The following is a 17,142-nucleotide window of genomic DNA, read 5'->3' as shown; positions in this document are numbered from 1 at the left end:
TATAAATCAGCCGTTTGTCTCAGGAAGCTGAGATTTCAGAATTAGATGCCTTTAATAACCTCCAGCTTTGATATGTAACACTATAGGGTCTACGAGAAACTTCATCACTTGATTTTTTTAATGAAATTTTGGACTGAACAAAGATTTTTAGCATAAATTCTGTTTAGGTTATCAGCACCAAGAATTCAACTTTCATAGGCATTTATGTGCTACTGCTTCCTAAAAAAATTCAGAATGATTGAAGTTACAGGTGACATCTTAGAGAGCATTACATCCAAAAAGGTCCGAAAACGTCTTTTTAGGCAAAACTGCAAACACCTATTTTTTTGCATAACTTATCTTTCAAATATCAGCACAAAAAAATTAAAAACGGTAGGGATCTGTGTTTGCTGCCTTCCATATTTTTTTCAGACTTAAAAGTGTAACAGATGATTTATAAAAAATCCTTTTCATCCAAAAACCTGTGTTAAATCTGTCTAGACTCCAAACAAACATTTTTTTTATGGTAACTTATGTTTCAACAATCGACACCAATTTTCACAGACCTAAAGCTGAACATGTCCCATAGCTCCCTGAATATTTTCATAGATATAAAATGAACTGGTCATTCTAACATCTGGCATTCTAACATCTAACATCTTACATGTCAAAGCCTCTCTCAGCCTGGCTCTGCTGAAGGAGTCGTGTTACAACCCCGCCCCCTCCTGCTGGGACCCCTGCTATGTAAATTAGCAAGCAGTGAACAGAGAGATGAGTAGTAAGAATGGCCATTACTCAGGCATGCATAATCCAAAGACAGCCAGTTAAACACTGAAAGACATATTTTTTCGGTATGTCTTTCATACATCTTTGGTATTAAAAACTCTCCAAGATGAATGTGCCTGACTCCACCTGCAGGTGGATCACAGACTTCCTGACGGACAGACAGCAGTATGTGAGGCTGGGGAAGCTCGTCTCAGATACTCGGACCACAAGCACCCGATCCCCCCAGGGCTGTGTCCTTTCACCCCTGTTACTCTCCCTGTACACAAACAGCTGCACAGCTGGTCACCTGTCTGTCAAACTCCTGAAGTTTCCTGGCAGAAAAGATCCCCTCAAGAAACACTGCAGGCTGTTCCATAAATAAAATATAGTTTTGCCATTGCCTTGCAGCTCGAAGTTCAAGTGATTTAGTTTTTCAGTAATTTCAGTCAAAAATGCAAGTTCAGATTCACCAAATTCAAATTCACCATATTCAGCAGACATCTCCTCCAATAGCACCTTGAAAATCCTGTGCTGTTTTGCTTTGCCGCTGAGGTGTTGATTTTCACAATAGGAGTCATCATGTGTCCAGAGCCAATCACTTGTGCACATAAGGCCTGCTGGTGAATGAAGCAGCAGTAATGCAGACATTTTGGAAAGTCTGGGTCAGCTTTACAGTGAGTGATGAAACCTGTTTGTCTATTGATCATAGCAGGAGCCCCGTCTGCAGTCACTGCTACCAGCTTTACTAATGGTACTTTTTCTGCACAAAAACTCCTTCACCGTGTTATACATTTCAACTCCTCTTTTAATTGTCTGTAAGGGCAGTTGTGTTTTGAAAAATTTTTTAGACTTCTTTATATTTATAGATATGAAGATTTCTCAACTTAAATAAAGCAGCCGATTGAACTTCTAAGAAAAGTCCACCAGAGAGAGTCAAAGGGATTACAATTCGGCCTCTAGGTAGCAGGTGACCGTTAAGTATTTATGCTGTAAAAGATTTTGTTGTTCTTTGACAAAGTTCACATGCAGCAGGCTTCCCCCACCAGCAAAGCATCATGGGAAGTATGACGTCACAACCCCTGAATAGCAAACGTTTCTTGTGAGATGTATCTAACAGAATCACCCACAAAACATTTTTTTGAACACAGACATAACACAAAGAAGACAACACACCACCACTTTGGGATTGGAATGTAATTTTATTAGATTTTAACCCTTGGGATCAAACTAAAAACGGAGCTGTCTGATTGGTCCATGGGAGAACTCATGCCAATGGGGCACAAACCCAACAGCTACAATGTTCCCTAACGGACTAATGATCAATAAAATAATTACTATAAAATGTTCTACACATACATACGGAACTAAACGAAGTAGAACTTCTATTATTTCATGAAAGCAATAACATGTAATCAATCTACTTCATCAAATACGAACGATAAAATGCATGATGGGAAAAACCACAAGTCAAGCAGCTGGTCAAGCCATTGAAGGCAGGGCATTTTCGTCTGAGTACTCCCTCTGCTCGACCCCTGCTGGACGACTGGAGAATCACACCCCACAGAGAATTTCGCTGAAGCTTGCCGAATTTGAGCAAATCAGTTCTTTTCAGAACTTTCTCATTTCCTCTGCACTTCGATCTTCGACGCTCCTGACCAGCAAGGAAGACTACAGGACCCCCAGTGAGAAGAACTCGACCTTGCCAGACGCACTGCGCCGAGGACGCCTTCAATTTGACTCGAGGTTTGTCACGACCATTATGAATTTTCCCGCGACTTGTAAACGAACCATTACTTTAATCGACCATCGACACTTTTTTACATCGCCACAACGACTACTCACCTTCTGATTATCAATTTTATTGAATAAAAAACCGTAAAAGTTGCTTAAAATTGATTAGACGAACGCAAATAATTTGACCTTTTACTTCGTTGAACCGGAAGTGATGGCGGGCATTTTGTTTCGAACGTAATTTTAAAAAGACTTTTCAAAGCAAACCAACCGACGAATTTTCTTTTTAAACGGACACAAATGTACAAAATGACATGTAGAATCGATACTGGTCGACAAACAACAAGTTTCTATCAGTTTCAGAGATCGTTTTTTTTTGTAGTCTATCCACCATCTTTGTAGTTCTCAATTAAATATTCGAATGTAGTTTTTACGGTTTTTAAACCACATTAACCAGTGAAACTCCTTTCTAATTGATCAAATACATAGCAGTTCACATATAATACATTTTGAACGCGTGCCGACCCGTGAGTATTTCCACTGAAGATCAGTTCCAACCTATTTTGTACTTTTTAGGTTTTAAGTTAAATTTTCAGTGTTTAATAATTTCATAGGACACATGTTAAATTTATTTGTGTATAAATGTTTTCATATAATCTATAAGTGTGGCAGCCAGTATGAATATATTTGCAGGAACACACACAGATTTTAAAATGGCTGCTTGGCCTCCTGTTCGCTTTAGGATTGATAACGTTATTATTAGTTTATAAATGTTTTTATGGTCTTGGGCCTTCATATTTGTCTGATATGATTTTAATGTATGATCCCCTGTGGACCCTGAGGTCCTCTGATACAGGCCTTTTGGTTATCCCAAAAGTTAAAACACACGGCAAGGCCTCATTCAGTTTTAATGGACCTCCTCTATGGATTAGCCTCCCAGAGAGCATCTACCATTTCATGTCTATTAAAGTTTGTTTATGTATTTATTTTTGTTTGAATTAAATGTTTTTCCTTTTACATTTTTATTTGTAACTCCAGAGTTTTCCTCTGAGGGATCTTCCACACCAGTGACTAAACCTTTGTCTGGACAACAGAGAGAGGAGCTGTTTGCTGTTTTTTCCAGAGAACGTTGTGTTTTGTAAGCCATTAAAGAGTTTGGTAAAGGTAAGTTAAATTTGCAGTGTTTAATAATCTATTATAGCAGTGATCCCCAACCTTGTTTCAATAAACTTGATTGCACATTTTTTAAGTTAACGGACAGGTCTTTGAGATGTTGGTGGAGGATTACTGTAGCAACGCCACGCAGAAGGAGGAACAGATGTGTGACATCACACATCCCAGCTTTAATTTAGACACCCATGGATAGAACATTGCATGGCTCTCATCATCCTCCCCCCTTCTGCCACTCATGGTGCAAAAAAGAAAAATGTAGCTATTTTTTTCTGGAAGTAGAAGGCTCCTCTTCTGTCTCCTGGCTGGGCCTTTTCACCTATGCAAAAAAAACTTTCCAAAGACGTTTGTTTTTTACTCATTTTGCTAGCTCCTGGGTTTTATTTTAGCGATAACTTATCACGTGACTGAGAGGAGCACCTTGGTCTGTGTTACTATGGAAGCGATTCTGTAGCATTAATAAAAAGCAAAGTCAAAACCAGAAATGCCTTTTAATTTTCAAGATGAAGCTGCATTTTTTGACTCAAAAATAAAATGAAAAAGCCATCCACCAAAATGCTTTTTCATTTCCTTCTTCAACACTGATTATTCTGTCACTTAATTAAAATTAAAATGAAAATGGTATTTGACATTTCATTTTCAAGACGTTCCATGGTAAATGTGTAGCATAATTCATTTAGAAATGTCTAATTTGACATTTAAAATGGATTAATAGAAATGCTTTTTATTTTCAAAGTGAAGCTGCATTTTTTGACTCAAAATTAAAAAGAAAAAGCAATACTTCAAAATGCTTTATCATTTTATACTGCAACACAGCTTTTTTGTCACTTAATTAAAATGATAAAGAAAATGGTATTTGACATTTCATTTAAAAAAAGGTGCATGGTAAATGTGTAGCATAATTCATTTAGAAATGTCTAATTTGACAATAAAAATGGTTTAACAGAAATGCTTTTTAATTTTCAAAATGTAGCTGCATCAAATAGCTCAAAATTCAAATATAATAGCAATATTTCAAAATGCTTTTTCATTTTATACTTCAAACCGCTTATTCTGTGTCATAATTAAAACGAAAATGCAAAGAGGGGATTGCATTTGCATTTTAACATCCACCCTGCAAAACTTGGAGCAATATTCATTTCTTAAAAGCATTAGCAGAGGGGAGGCGGGGCGATGACGTCACTGCTTTCTCCGTGTGTCCGCCTGCTGAAAGACACACGCACCAGGAGCAGACTGTTAGTGGCAGAGAAGAGGGTTTTGTGATGGTTGTGAACTTCTGATGAGTTTGCACAGCTTCTCAGGACTAACTAGCAGCATGTCCGTCTTCTGCGGTCCTCCTCCTGACGCACGCAGACAAGCTTTTTATCTTCGGACCGCCAGCTGCCTTTTCATAGCGGAGCGCGAAGCTCCGATCGCTGAAGGCGGAAATGCTGCTACGATGATCCGAGAAACCATCATATGAATTTGTGTTTCCAGTGGTGTCCAGAACAAAATAAAAACTGATGTAATTCTCACATATTTACAAATTTATTTGCAGCTAAATTTGCTGTTTGACAGCTGGAGCTCCATCAACAGACAGATTTCTCCATGCTAAACGGTTGCTGGTTGGACCAAAAACACTCACTCAGCGTGAAGCTGCAGGAGACTATCTTCATAATGTGCTTTTATTACTGTTATGATTATTATTAAAGGCCTGCTCTGCTTGATCATATGTTTGTAAATCCGTGCGGTCAGACGACGCTGAAGAAGTTGGGTTGGGATTCACAGCTTCTGATTCAAGAGGGAGCTAAAGGAACATTCTGCTGCATTTCTCGCATTAAGATCCAGGAATCCAGGTTTGAGCAGGCCAGGTCCAGCGGTTTGTGAACAGGACCCAGTTTTAGGTGATCTTAATGCGAACACAGACACACCAGGTCTCTCAGCGACAGCGGCCGTACACACGGAGAAAGCAGTGACGTCATCGCCCCACCCCCCCTCTGCTAATGTGTTTAAGAAATGAATATTGCTCCAAGTTTTGCAGGGTGGATGTTAAAATGCAATCCCCTCTTTGCATTTTCGTTTTAATTATGACACAGAATAGGCGGATTGAAGTATAAAATGAAAAAGCATTTTGAAATATTGCTTTTATATTTGAATTTTGAGCTACATTTTCAAAATTAAAAAGCATTTCTGTTAATCCATTTTAATTGTCAAATTAGACATTTCTAAATGAATTTTGCTAGACATTTACCGTGGACCTTTTTTAAAATGAAATGTCAAACACCATTTTCTTTATCATTTTGATTAAGTGACAGAATAAGCTGTGTTGAGGAAGGAAATAAAGCATTTTGAAGTATTGCTTTTTCTTTTTAATTTTGAGTCAAAAAATGCAGCTTCATTTTGAAAATCAGAAAAGCATTTCTATTAATCCATTTTAAAGGTCAAATTAAACATTTCTAAATGAATTATGCTACACATTTACCAGAGAACGACTTGAAAATGAAATGTCAAATACCATTTTCATTTTAATTAAGTGACAGAATAAGCTTTGAGGAAGGAAAAGAAAGCATTTTGGGGGATTGTTTTTTCATTTTATTTTTGAGTCAACAAAATGCAGCTTCTTTTTGAAAATGAAAAAGCATTTCTGGTTTTAACTTTGCTTTTTATTAATGCTACTGAATCGCTTCCATACATTACTGGTGACATAGACGGGTGTGACAGTCACACAGAGAATCGGGCATCTTTTCAAAATAAAACATCTTTCAGATTCAGATATAAATAAACCGGAAGTAAAGTAAGTTATTTATTATTTGCGGCCCGGGGGTTGGGGACCACTGTATTATAGGACACATGTTACATTTATTTGTGTATAACTATTTTCCAATAGTCTGAATATTTAATTTTATGTTTTTGATTATTTGTCTGTGTGGTATAAATGTATTGCTTTATGTATACATAATAGAAATGAGAATTTTATTTTAATGGTGGTTTCATTTTTTTATTTTTTTTTTAGATGCCACGAAAGAAGGGATTTAATATGCGTCGCACCAAAGTGTGTAAGGTTCAGGAAGAAGGTAAAACTTCTGGTTGTGTTTGTCTGGAGCAAATACAGAGGCCTTTGATTTCTGGAATGAAAGTAAGATTGACAAATTCAAGTGATAGTACAACATCGCTTACATGTTGTGTTGTGGCTGCAATCAACCATGTTGTTGCTCCAGTGTGTACATGGAGGGACGCTGATGTTGATAATATTTGAAATGAAGGTGTGCAGTTGGTTTGTTCATTTAATGGAAGTGATGGATGTGTGAACAATTCCGAAAAGTTATTCAAGGTTTCTGAAAAGCTCAGTGTGTTTGGAAGAATTTGGGATGTTGCTATCAATGAGCCTGTGTATTCTGGTGATTCAAAGAGTGAAGATTTTTCACTGTTGTATGAAATGATGCAGGAGCGACTGATGGAGGAAGATCTGTGTTTGTTGGATTTGCAGGGTTTCGTTTGTGCTGTCATTCATCACAAAGAGTATTTTGTTGTGGTTGATTGTGGTGCACGAGATTCATCTGGAATGTTTTCTAATATTGGAACATCTGTGGCTGTCTTCAACAGTTGCTTTAATGACTTGATGTTGCACATTTGGAACTTGAAAAAGTCTTTGAATGCAGAATGGTTTGGCATTAGTTCAATGTTTGTGAAAGAAGCTTCTTGGGACGGGTGTAATAATACATTTGGTTTGGGAGCAGAGGATGCACGTGTGAATCAGTCAGTTTTGGGCAAAAGACAGACTGGTTTTATAAAAGAACATGTTCAGGAGTTAAATGACAAAATTGTGGTTGGCGATAAATGTAAAGTGTTAATGGAATGCAAAAATACATTGAAAATTGGAAAAAAGGGCAGTAATTTAAAAAAAAAATCATCTTCAGTGATTTTAAATGAAAACAATTGTAACAGATTTGACACAGAACGTTGTGTAAGGGGATCTTTTCATCAAGGAGATCGGCAGCTTCAAAACAGAGGTGTGCAGTGCATGGCAATAGCCCTGGTGAGTATGGCTAAACACACGCATCGTAGTGTTTTTGAGTGGGAGGCAACAGACTTGGACCATGTTGTGTTTCTTGGTGATCAGCTTTACTCCTCGGTGTGTGAAAACAAAATCATCCCTGGAAATTTGAAGTTTTTGTCAGTACCTGATTTGCCCATGGATTCTGAAATTGATGGTAAATTATTTAAGTTTGAGTATGGTGAATACGTTTCTGGGATTGTTAATGTGAGTAATGGTAAATTTGTTGACAGTGGTGAAGTGATAACTCTTAAAAAGGGACTGGAGCACATGCTTGTCAAGTATAAAACATGTTTTTTGACCATAGGCAGTAGTACTTGTGCTGTTATTTCAGAAAACGGCCATTATGCTGTGGTGGATTCACATGCACGCAGTGGTACTGGAATGGCAGATGTAAATGGAAGAAGTATTATCATGTACCTTCCTAGTCTTAATGATTTATACAATTATATTTGTTGCCTGAGTATTTCACTTGCAGGGAAAGAAATGGCTTTTGAAATTGCATCCGTTGCTGTTACTGACAATGATCATAGTGAGAAAAATAAACAAAGTGTGCTTGAGAAGGATTGTAAAACTGGATTAAATACTGGGTCACAGTTTGGTTTCGGGTGCAGTTTAGATGTTCAAACTGGTCCCTTACCGTTGCATGAAAGTAACAGAAAGCGTAAGCTTTCTACTGTGCAACGTGAATCAAAGAAGACAAAATGGTATGATGCTAATGAAGCTAGTTTGGATGTTGAGTTTCTTGATGTTTCATCAAAGAAACTTGAGTTTTACCCTGTTGATTTTGATGTTACACAAGCATTGTGTAAACAACTGAATGTGCATTGTGAAAACACTGCTTGTTCTAACCCTCTAGAGGTTGATATGTTGGGAATTCCATGTCAAACTGATCATATAGTAGCCGATGGCAATTGTTTTTTTAGGGCTGTGTCCAAAGTTATTAGTGGTACAGAGAAAAATCACATAAAGTTAAGACGTGCAGTTGTCACACATTTACAAAAGAATGTTGGAAATTATAGTTCTCTTTTGAGATCTGAAAATATGTCTGTGGATGAATATCTCAATGTTTCTAGAATGAGATTTTCTGGTAGTTGGGCTACAGAGGTTGAAATTCAAGCTACAGCTGACTACTTGGGTGTGAGTGTGTATACATTTCACAATGAACGTTGGTTGAAATATGCCTGTCAACGTAAGGCCATATCTAAACAAGGCATATATTTGCAAAATATAAATGAGTGTCATTATGAAGTTGTAACTTGCGTTGAAATGTTTCAGCAGCAGCGTTGTTTTGGGTTGTGTAAATCTATGGAAAAAAATAATTTGGGTCATAATATGAGGCAACGCAAAAGAGACTCAGAAATGCTGTCAGAAGGAGATTGCAAGAGTGTTAAACATGGCAGGTCTGAAGTTGGTGATTGTAATGAAGTTTTGTTTAGTGCATTGGTTAACAATGATCACCAAAACAGTGAAATTTATCAAAGTAACAATTTAGTTGAAAATGCTTTCAGTTTTTATCCATTGTCGTTTGAGAGTGCAGTTTTGTTGTCAAAACATATTGATTTAGATTTTGTGAAGCAGTATGAAGACATTCCAACTAATAATGTAACGCTTGGTTCTATTTGTAAGACAGAGGTCATATTAAATGATGGCAATAGTTTTTTTCGTGCTATTTCTCGAGTCATTAGTGGATCTGAAAATTGTCATAGAAGAGTTCGACTGGCTGTTGTTAAGTTTATGCTAAAGAACAGTGACATTCATATGAAGTTGCTGGAGAAAGGATATGCCACAGTGTCTGAGTACATTCAAAAGTCACGTATGAAATATGTTGGCAGTTTTGTATGTGAGATTGACATTCAAGCTACTTCAAATGTTTTGGGAGTAGAAATTTTTGTACACAATGGTAGCATATGGAGAAAGTATAACCCTGTAAATAAAATACTTGGAAATCAAGCAATTTATTTGCGAGAATGTGGTGAGAAATATTACGAGGTTGTTGTTTGTGTTCATTGTAGTGGTAAAATTGGGTGTGCCAATTGGTGTAAAAGCAATAGTATTTGTTCTGAGAAACCACTGTTAAGATGTCGTTCTTTTCAACCACATAATGTTAGTTGTGATTCAGTTGGTGAATCTTCCTTTTCAAAGTATCTAAAAAAAAGGAGATCTTTTTACCACAAAATGCAATATCAAACAAGTGAACTGCATAAACAGAAGAAAAAAGATATGAGTAAAAGGAAATATGCATCTGATTCTTTGCGTAGATCCAGAGCATTAGAATTGAGTAAAAATAAATATAGGGAAAATGCTATGCATAAAATGTGGGTTAAAGAACGTAGTTCTGCAAAATACAGAACTGATGATTTACACAGACATCGTGTTAAAAATGGGAGTAAAAGCAAGTATAAATTTGATTTGTTACACAAACATAATGTTAAGGAAATGAGTAAAAGAAAATATCAGATTAATGTTACTCATAGAGAAAATGTTAAAGCACTGAGTTCTAGAAAATATCAGAGTAATGTTACTCATAGAGAAAATGTTAAAGCACTGAGTTCTAGAAAATATCAGAGTAATGTTACTCATAGAGAAAATGTTAAAGCACTGAGTTCTAGAAAATATCAGAGTAATGTTACTCATAGAGAAAATGTTAAAGCACTGAGTTCTAGAAAATATCAGAGTAATGTTACTCATAGAGAAAATGTTAAAGCACTGAGTTCTAGAAAATATCAGAGTAATGTTACTCATAGAGAAAATGTTAAAGCACTGAGTTCTAGAAAATATCGTCAAGATCCTCACTTTAGGAAAAGTGTGTTGGATGGGATGAAATTGAAGCGACAATTGAATAAAAAACAGTTGGAAGAGTTTGATGTTGTTATGAAACAATTTTTGGATAAAGTTAAAGATGGACCTGGGTTTGTTTGTTGTGTATGTCATAGGTTGTTATTTGAACATCAAGTATTACATTGTAAAAAAGAGTTGTACAGTAATGCAGGACTTGGACTTATCGCTGATCAATGTATCACTTCTGGTTATTTGCATATCTGCAATGCAAACTGCTCAAAAAATTGTGAATGGATGAAAACATCAAGAAGCAAATTGTGGATTTGTTACACGTGTCATGCTAAAATCAAGAAAGGTAAAGTACCAGCTGAAAGTGTTAAAAATAACTTAGAACTTGAACCTATACCAGCGGAATTGGCATGTTTAAATCAATTAGAACAACATCTAATAGCGTTACATATTCCATTTATGAAACTGTTAGCATTGCCCAAAGGTGGACAGAATGGCGTGCATGGACCTATTACTTGTGTTCCTGCAAATACTGAACAAACAACTTATTTGTTACCACGCATGTCTATTGAGGGTTCTCTTGTGCCTGTGAAATTAAAACGGAAGCTTACTTATAAAGGACATTATGAATATCAGTATGTTGATACGGAACGTGTTAAGCAGGCTTTACAGTTTTTACAAACCCATAATTATTATTATAACAACGTGAAATTTAATAATGATTGGATTAATGGTTTTTGTAAAGAAACATCTGATGTGGTAGAAAAAGATGTTGAATGCACTGCAAATGTTGACGATTCAAATGTTTTAGGAGATGAACTTCTGCATGATAGACAGCAGCATTGCATGTTCCAGGACACTTGTCTAATGCCAGTAGACATTGGTCAAGAGGCTTTGGATCAATATTTTGATCACATTTTGAATGTAGCTCCCGCTGAAGGCAATAGTCCGGTGAAGTTGTTGTCCGATATTACAAATGAGGCTAAGTGTTTTCCTGTGTTGTTTCCTAAGGGTGGACCAACATATCATGATGGAAGACAACATCCTTTAACTCTATCACGATATTTTAACAACAGGATTCTTAATGCTGATTGTCGTTTTGCACAAAATGTGGAATATATTTTTTTTGCCCAATATATGACAGAATTAGAAAAGGTCGTTTCAAATGTTTCGATTGCAGTAAGAAAAGGTAAGTATAATTTTAAAAATAAACGAGTAGTTACTGGAGAGTTGTTGAAAAGTGATGATTCTATTAAAAGGATGTTGGAATTTGATGATGGGTACCGATTTTTAAAACCAATTAGAGGTACGCCAGCTTTTTGGCAGGCGGCCCAGAAAGACCTCATGGCTTGTGTGAGGCAGCTTGGAATCCCCACATGGTTCTGTTCATTTTCTTCAGCTGATATGCGTTGGAAGAATTTACTTTCCTGCATTCTGAAGCACGAAGGTAGAACTGAAACTGTGGAGCAGTTGGAATGGGCAGACAGATGTGAGCTTTTGCGTCGTAATCCTGTCACTGCTGCTCGGATGTTTGATTTTCGTTGGCATTGTTTTCTGAAAGAGGTTCTTATGTCGCCTGCATGTCCTATAGGAAAAATTAAGGATTATTTTTATAGGGTGGAGTTTCAGCAACGAGGCTCACCACATCTTCATTGCCTGTTTTGGATAGAGGATGCACCTGTAATTGACAGAAATACAGATGCTGAAGTGATTGCATTTATTGATCGTTATGTGACTTGTGAGTTACCATCAAATATTGACTTACTGGAAATTGTAACATCTGTGCAAAAACACTCTGAAACACATGCGAAAACATGTAAAAAAAAAGGAACTGTGTGTCGTTTTAATTTTCCTAGACCACCTTCTGCGCGTACATTCATATCACGTAGCACAAGTGCTGAAGAGACACAGTCTTGTCAATGTGTGTTATCACAGAAAGAGTCTTGCAACTGTAAAGAAAATGCACAGACACCGCAATTGAAGAAAAAAGAGGCTTCTGCATTGATTGCACACATTAAAGCTGCTCTCTCAACTGATGGGCCAACTTATGACAATGTTGAGGATTTGTTTGAATCTGTTGGGTTAAACCAAAGCACATTTGAAACTGCATATAACTGTTGTGCTCGGAAAACCCATGTTGTGCTGAAACGTCAACTTAAAGAAGTTTGGATTAATCAATATAGCAAGCCACTGTTAAAATGCTGGAATGCTAATATGGATATACAGTTTGTTGTCGACGCATACGCATGTGTTGTGTACATCATTTCTTACATCTCTAAATCAGAGAAGGAAATGGGTTTATTATTGCAGTGTGCACAAAAGGAAGCATGCAGGGATGGAAATGCTTCTGCCAAAGAGAGTCTAAAAACATTAGGCAGTACATATTTGCACAACAGAGATGTATCTGCTCAAGAAAGTGTTTATAGACTGACAAATGCACATTTGAAAGAGTGCTCTCGGAAAGTTGTGTTTCTTCCTGTTGGTGAAAATACTGTTAAAATGAGTTTACCGTTAAAAGTACTTAAAGAAAAAGCATCAAAGCATTCTGTTAGCACAGATGATATGTGGATGACAAACATTGTGGATAGATATAAGAACAGACCTAAGAGTGATGATTTTCCTTCAATGTGTTTAGCAGTATTTGCTTCCGAATTTCGTGTGTTGTCAAAAAATGAAAGTGCTGCTAAGCGAATAAAGTTGAACAACAACACTGGATATGTTGTAAAAAGAACCCGCACACAACCTGCTGTTGTACGTTACGTTAAGTTCTCTGAAACAAAACAGCCTGAATTGTTTTATCAAAGCAATCTGCAGTTGTTTTTGCCATACTACAGCGATAGCCAGCTGAAACCTCAAGGTTTTGAAACGTATCAAGACTTTTTTCATAAGGGCACGATAAGACTTGGTAATTCAGGTCTGCAGTTGGTAAAGTCCGTGGTAACATTAAACAGAAGTAAATTTGAAATTGATGGTGATAAATTGGTTAATGCTCAGCAAGGGATAGATAATGCTGGTGTAGTTGAAGATGCCTGGTGTGAATTATGCCCTGAGCAAGAATTGGAAAGACTTGAGTGTCAAGAGTTGTTGCAGAACCAAAAAAGTGTCGATGATGAACAGGAATTTGATATTCCTGATTTAAGAGTTTCTGCTCAACATAGCCATTTCTTTCAACTGAATAACACAAAAATGCCTCGTAGTGATGGCTTGGCTTTAATTCGCTCTTTAAATGAAATTCAGATGGATATTTTTTACCAAGTGAGAAAATGGTGTGTGGAAAAGGTTTTGGGAAAAAAGCCAGAACCATTCCACCTGTTCATAACAGGAGGTGCAGGGACTGGTAAAACTCACCTAATTAAAGCAATAAAATATGAATCAAATAGACTATTGTCTCCTCTTTGTCGTCATGTAGATGACATCTGTGTTTTGTTGACGGCTCCCACAGGAATTGCTGCGTTTAATGTACAAGCAAGTACTATACACAACACTTTTTGTATTGGTAAAGATGTCCGCTTACCTTACACACCACTGGGTGAGGAAAAATTAAATTCTTTACGTGCCATTTACAGCAGTTTACAGATTTTGATAATTGATGAAATATCCATGGTAGATCATAATTTATTAGCATATATTCATGGGCGTCTGAGGCAAATAAAGCAAACTGGTAACTCTGCATTGTTTGGAAATGTTTGTATTATTGCAGTTGGGGATTTCTTTCAATTACCTCCAGTGAGAGGAAAACCATTGTATGTAGAAAATGTGGGTATGGATCTTTGGTGTGGTGTGTTTGAAATTGTTTGCCTAGAAACCATTGTACGCCAAAAAGATCAGGAATTTGCCAAATTACTCGGCAGAGTTAGGACACGATGCAAAGGTACTGAAATGTTAAAAAGTGATATCCAACAATTGAAGTCACGTGAAACGGGAGAAGGCAGCTCTGCTTTACATATTTTCCCAACTAATGGTCAAGTAAATCAACATAATTTAACCCATCTACACTCATCCTGTCCAGAGTATGTAACTATTAAAGCTCAAGATTATGTAAATTGTAAGGAAACAGGTAGACAAGTGTTACTAAGTGGTAATCATTCAAATGCTAACAATACTTGTCTAGCAGAAAGACTTCTTTTGGGGAAGAATGCACGTGTCATGCTCTGTAAAAATGTTGATGTGGCAGATGGTCTTGTCAATGGTGCATGTGGAATTGTGACTGATATTGTCTATAGAAACTCTGACTTTCCACAAATTGTTTTTGTGAATTTTGATAATAAAGACATTGGAAGACAACGGAAGAAACAGTATGAAAATCATCCAGGGCTTGTCTCAGGTTCTGTAGCCATTGTTCCAGAAGAGGAACGAGTCACAGGAAGAGGTGGTCTGAGACGTCAGTTTCCTCTAAAACTTGCTTGGGCTTGTACTGTTCATAAAGTTCAGGGTCTTACCATTGATAATGTTGTTGTGTCTTTGAAAAAAACTTTTGCTCCTGGGCAGGCTTATGTTGCATTAAGCCGCGTAACAAGTTTGTCTGGTTTAATTATTCAAGATTTTAAGGAACAGGCCATTTACTGTAACAAAACAGTTTCTGAATATGTGGCAAACATGCCTCAATATCTGATAAATAAAGAAAATCTCACTTCTAGTTCATGTGAATTCAGCATTTTCCTCATGAATGTGCAAAATTTACAGTGGCATGTAAAGGACTTAGCTTTGTGCACAAAACAGTTACATGTTAACTGCATAGCTGTAACTGAAACATGGCTTCCAAATGCACCTTTAACTGATGCATTGAACATCAGTGGGTATAATTTTTATAGTATGCCACGCTCACTGTCTTATAGTGGAGTAGATCCTAGACTGAATGTGATTAAAGGCTTAAAACATGGTGGTGTTGGAATGTACACCGTTGAAAATATCCTGTTTGAACATGTAGAGATACAAAATGTAGATATTGAATGTTTAGTGCACAGATTTATTACATCAAACATAGTCGTGGCAGTTCTGTATCGTCCACCATCATATGCCATTTCATTATTTAGAGAGAACCTTAAGAAATTAGTTGATCTTTTGGAGCCCCTGGGTGATACCATTGCTATAATGGGTGATTTTAATGAAAACTTAGTAAACTCTAAGACAATAACTGATTTCATGGCACATAAAGGTTTCATTCAACTGGTTTCTGAAAACACAACGTTAAAAAATACGATAATCGATCATGTGTACTTAAAAACAACAAACTATAAAGTCGAATGTACAGTTGTACAAACATACTTTAGTGATCATGATGGGGTTCTTTGTCGTTTTACACATGTAAGTGACTGTTGATGATTGTGGCAAAGGAGAAAGGGAGAGATGGCGACATCTTTATCTCTTTTAAGTCACAAATGTCTGACTTAATATAAAACGTCAAATGTTGAACTCAATACATGCTGGTGTCAGTTGTTGTGGTGAAGGAGAAAGGGAGAGATGGCGACATCTTTATCTCTTTTAAGTCACAAACGTCTGACTTAATATAAAACGTCAAATGTTTAACCAAATACATGCTGGTGTCAGTTGTTGTGGCGAAGGAGACGGGGAGAGATGGTGACATCTTTATCTCTGTTAAGTCACAACGTCTGACTTAAATTAAAACGTCAAATGTTTAACCAAATACATGCTGGTGTCAGTTGTTGTGGCGAAGGAGACGGGGAGAGATGGCGACATCTTTATCTCTTTTAAGTCACAAACGTCTGACTTAATATAAAACGTCAAATGTTGAACTCAATACATGCTGGTGTCAGTTGTTGTGGCGAAGGAGAAGGGGAGAGATGGCGACATCTTTATCTCTTTTAAGTCACAAACGTCTGACTTGATATAAAACGTCAAATGTTTAACCAAATACATGCTGGTGTCAGTTGTTGTGGCGAAGGAGACGGGGAGAGATGGTGACATCTTTATCTCTGTTGAGTCACAACGTCTGACTTAAATTAAAACGTCAAATGTTTAACTAAATACATGCTGGTGTCAGTTGTTGTGGCGAAGGAGACGGGGAGAGATGGTGACATCTTTATCTCTGTTAAGTCACAATCCTCTGACTTTATGGAAATATGGTTTCTTTTCCTGCATCATGAATACATATAAGGCATTACAAATTTACATTTTTTTCTGTAGTTAGCAATTGAGTAAAGAATCAAAATCCTTTTTTTGCATATTTCTAAATTTCAAACCATCTGATTTACAAACATATTCCAAGTACTCAAAAAGTACTTCAGAAAGTAATTGAAATTTATGTATCTATTGCATTCCTATGGCCTAGTTATTCATGATGCAGGTTTTGCTTTCCTTGCCATGTGACTTCAAAAAAGCAAAAGACATTGGTAATGGTACTCCCAGTTACTGGGATGGGGTTCGATTCCCTACAATGTCCGTGTTCTGAGGTCACATAAACATTTTTTTAATGTCAGTGAATATATGTCTTCATGAATTAACTTTTTTAATCAGAGAAATTTCTATAAATCTCGCCATAGGAGAATCCCCACCGCACCCACCCAGACTAGAACATCAACGGGGTCCACTTCACAGCCGTGAGGCTGCAAAGTTAAACTCCAGCTTCCCCAGAAAGGGCAACAACCACAGACCAAGCCGACAAGCCCTGGCAGAAAAAATCCGCACAAGAAACACTGCAGTCTGTTCCAAAAAAA

At 36.9% G+C, this 17,142-nt stretch overlaps 1 long non-coding RNA gene across 1 annotated transcript; it reads left to right on the top strand.

Moving 5' to 3' along the window:
* The first annotated feature begins 531 nt into the window (after positions 1-531).
* LOC144991140 (uncharacterized) lies at positions 532-16,811 on the top strand. The gene is made up of 2 exons (XR_013655060.1): positions 532-2,487; positions 3,514-16,811. It is a non-coding gene; the product is annotated as an uncharacterized LOC144991140 (long non-coding RNA).
* The last annotated feature ends 331 nt before the right edge of the window (positions 16,812-17,142 follow it).

The sequence above is a fragment of the Oryzias latipes genome, chromosome 3 (assembly GCF_053564925.1).
Source record: "Oryzias latipes strain Hd-rR chromosome 3, Olatipes_Hd-rR_3.1".
Taxonomy (NCBI): Eukaryota; Metazoa; Chordata; class Actinopteri; order Beloniformes; family Adrianichthyidae; genus Oryzias; species Oryzias latipes.
This window is presented reverse-complemented; position numbering and strand designations above follow the sequence as displayed.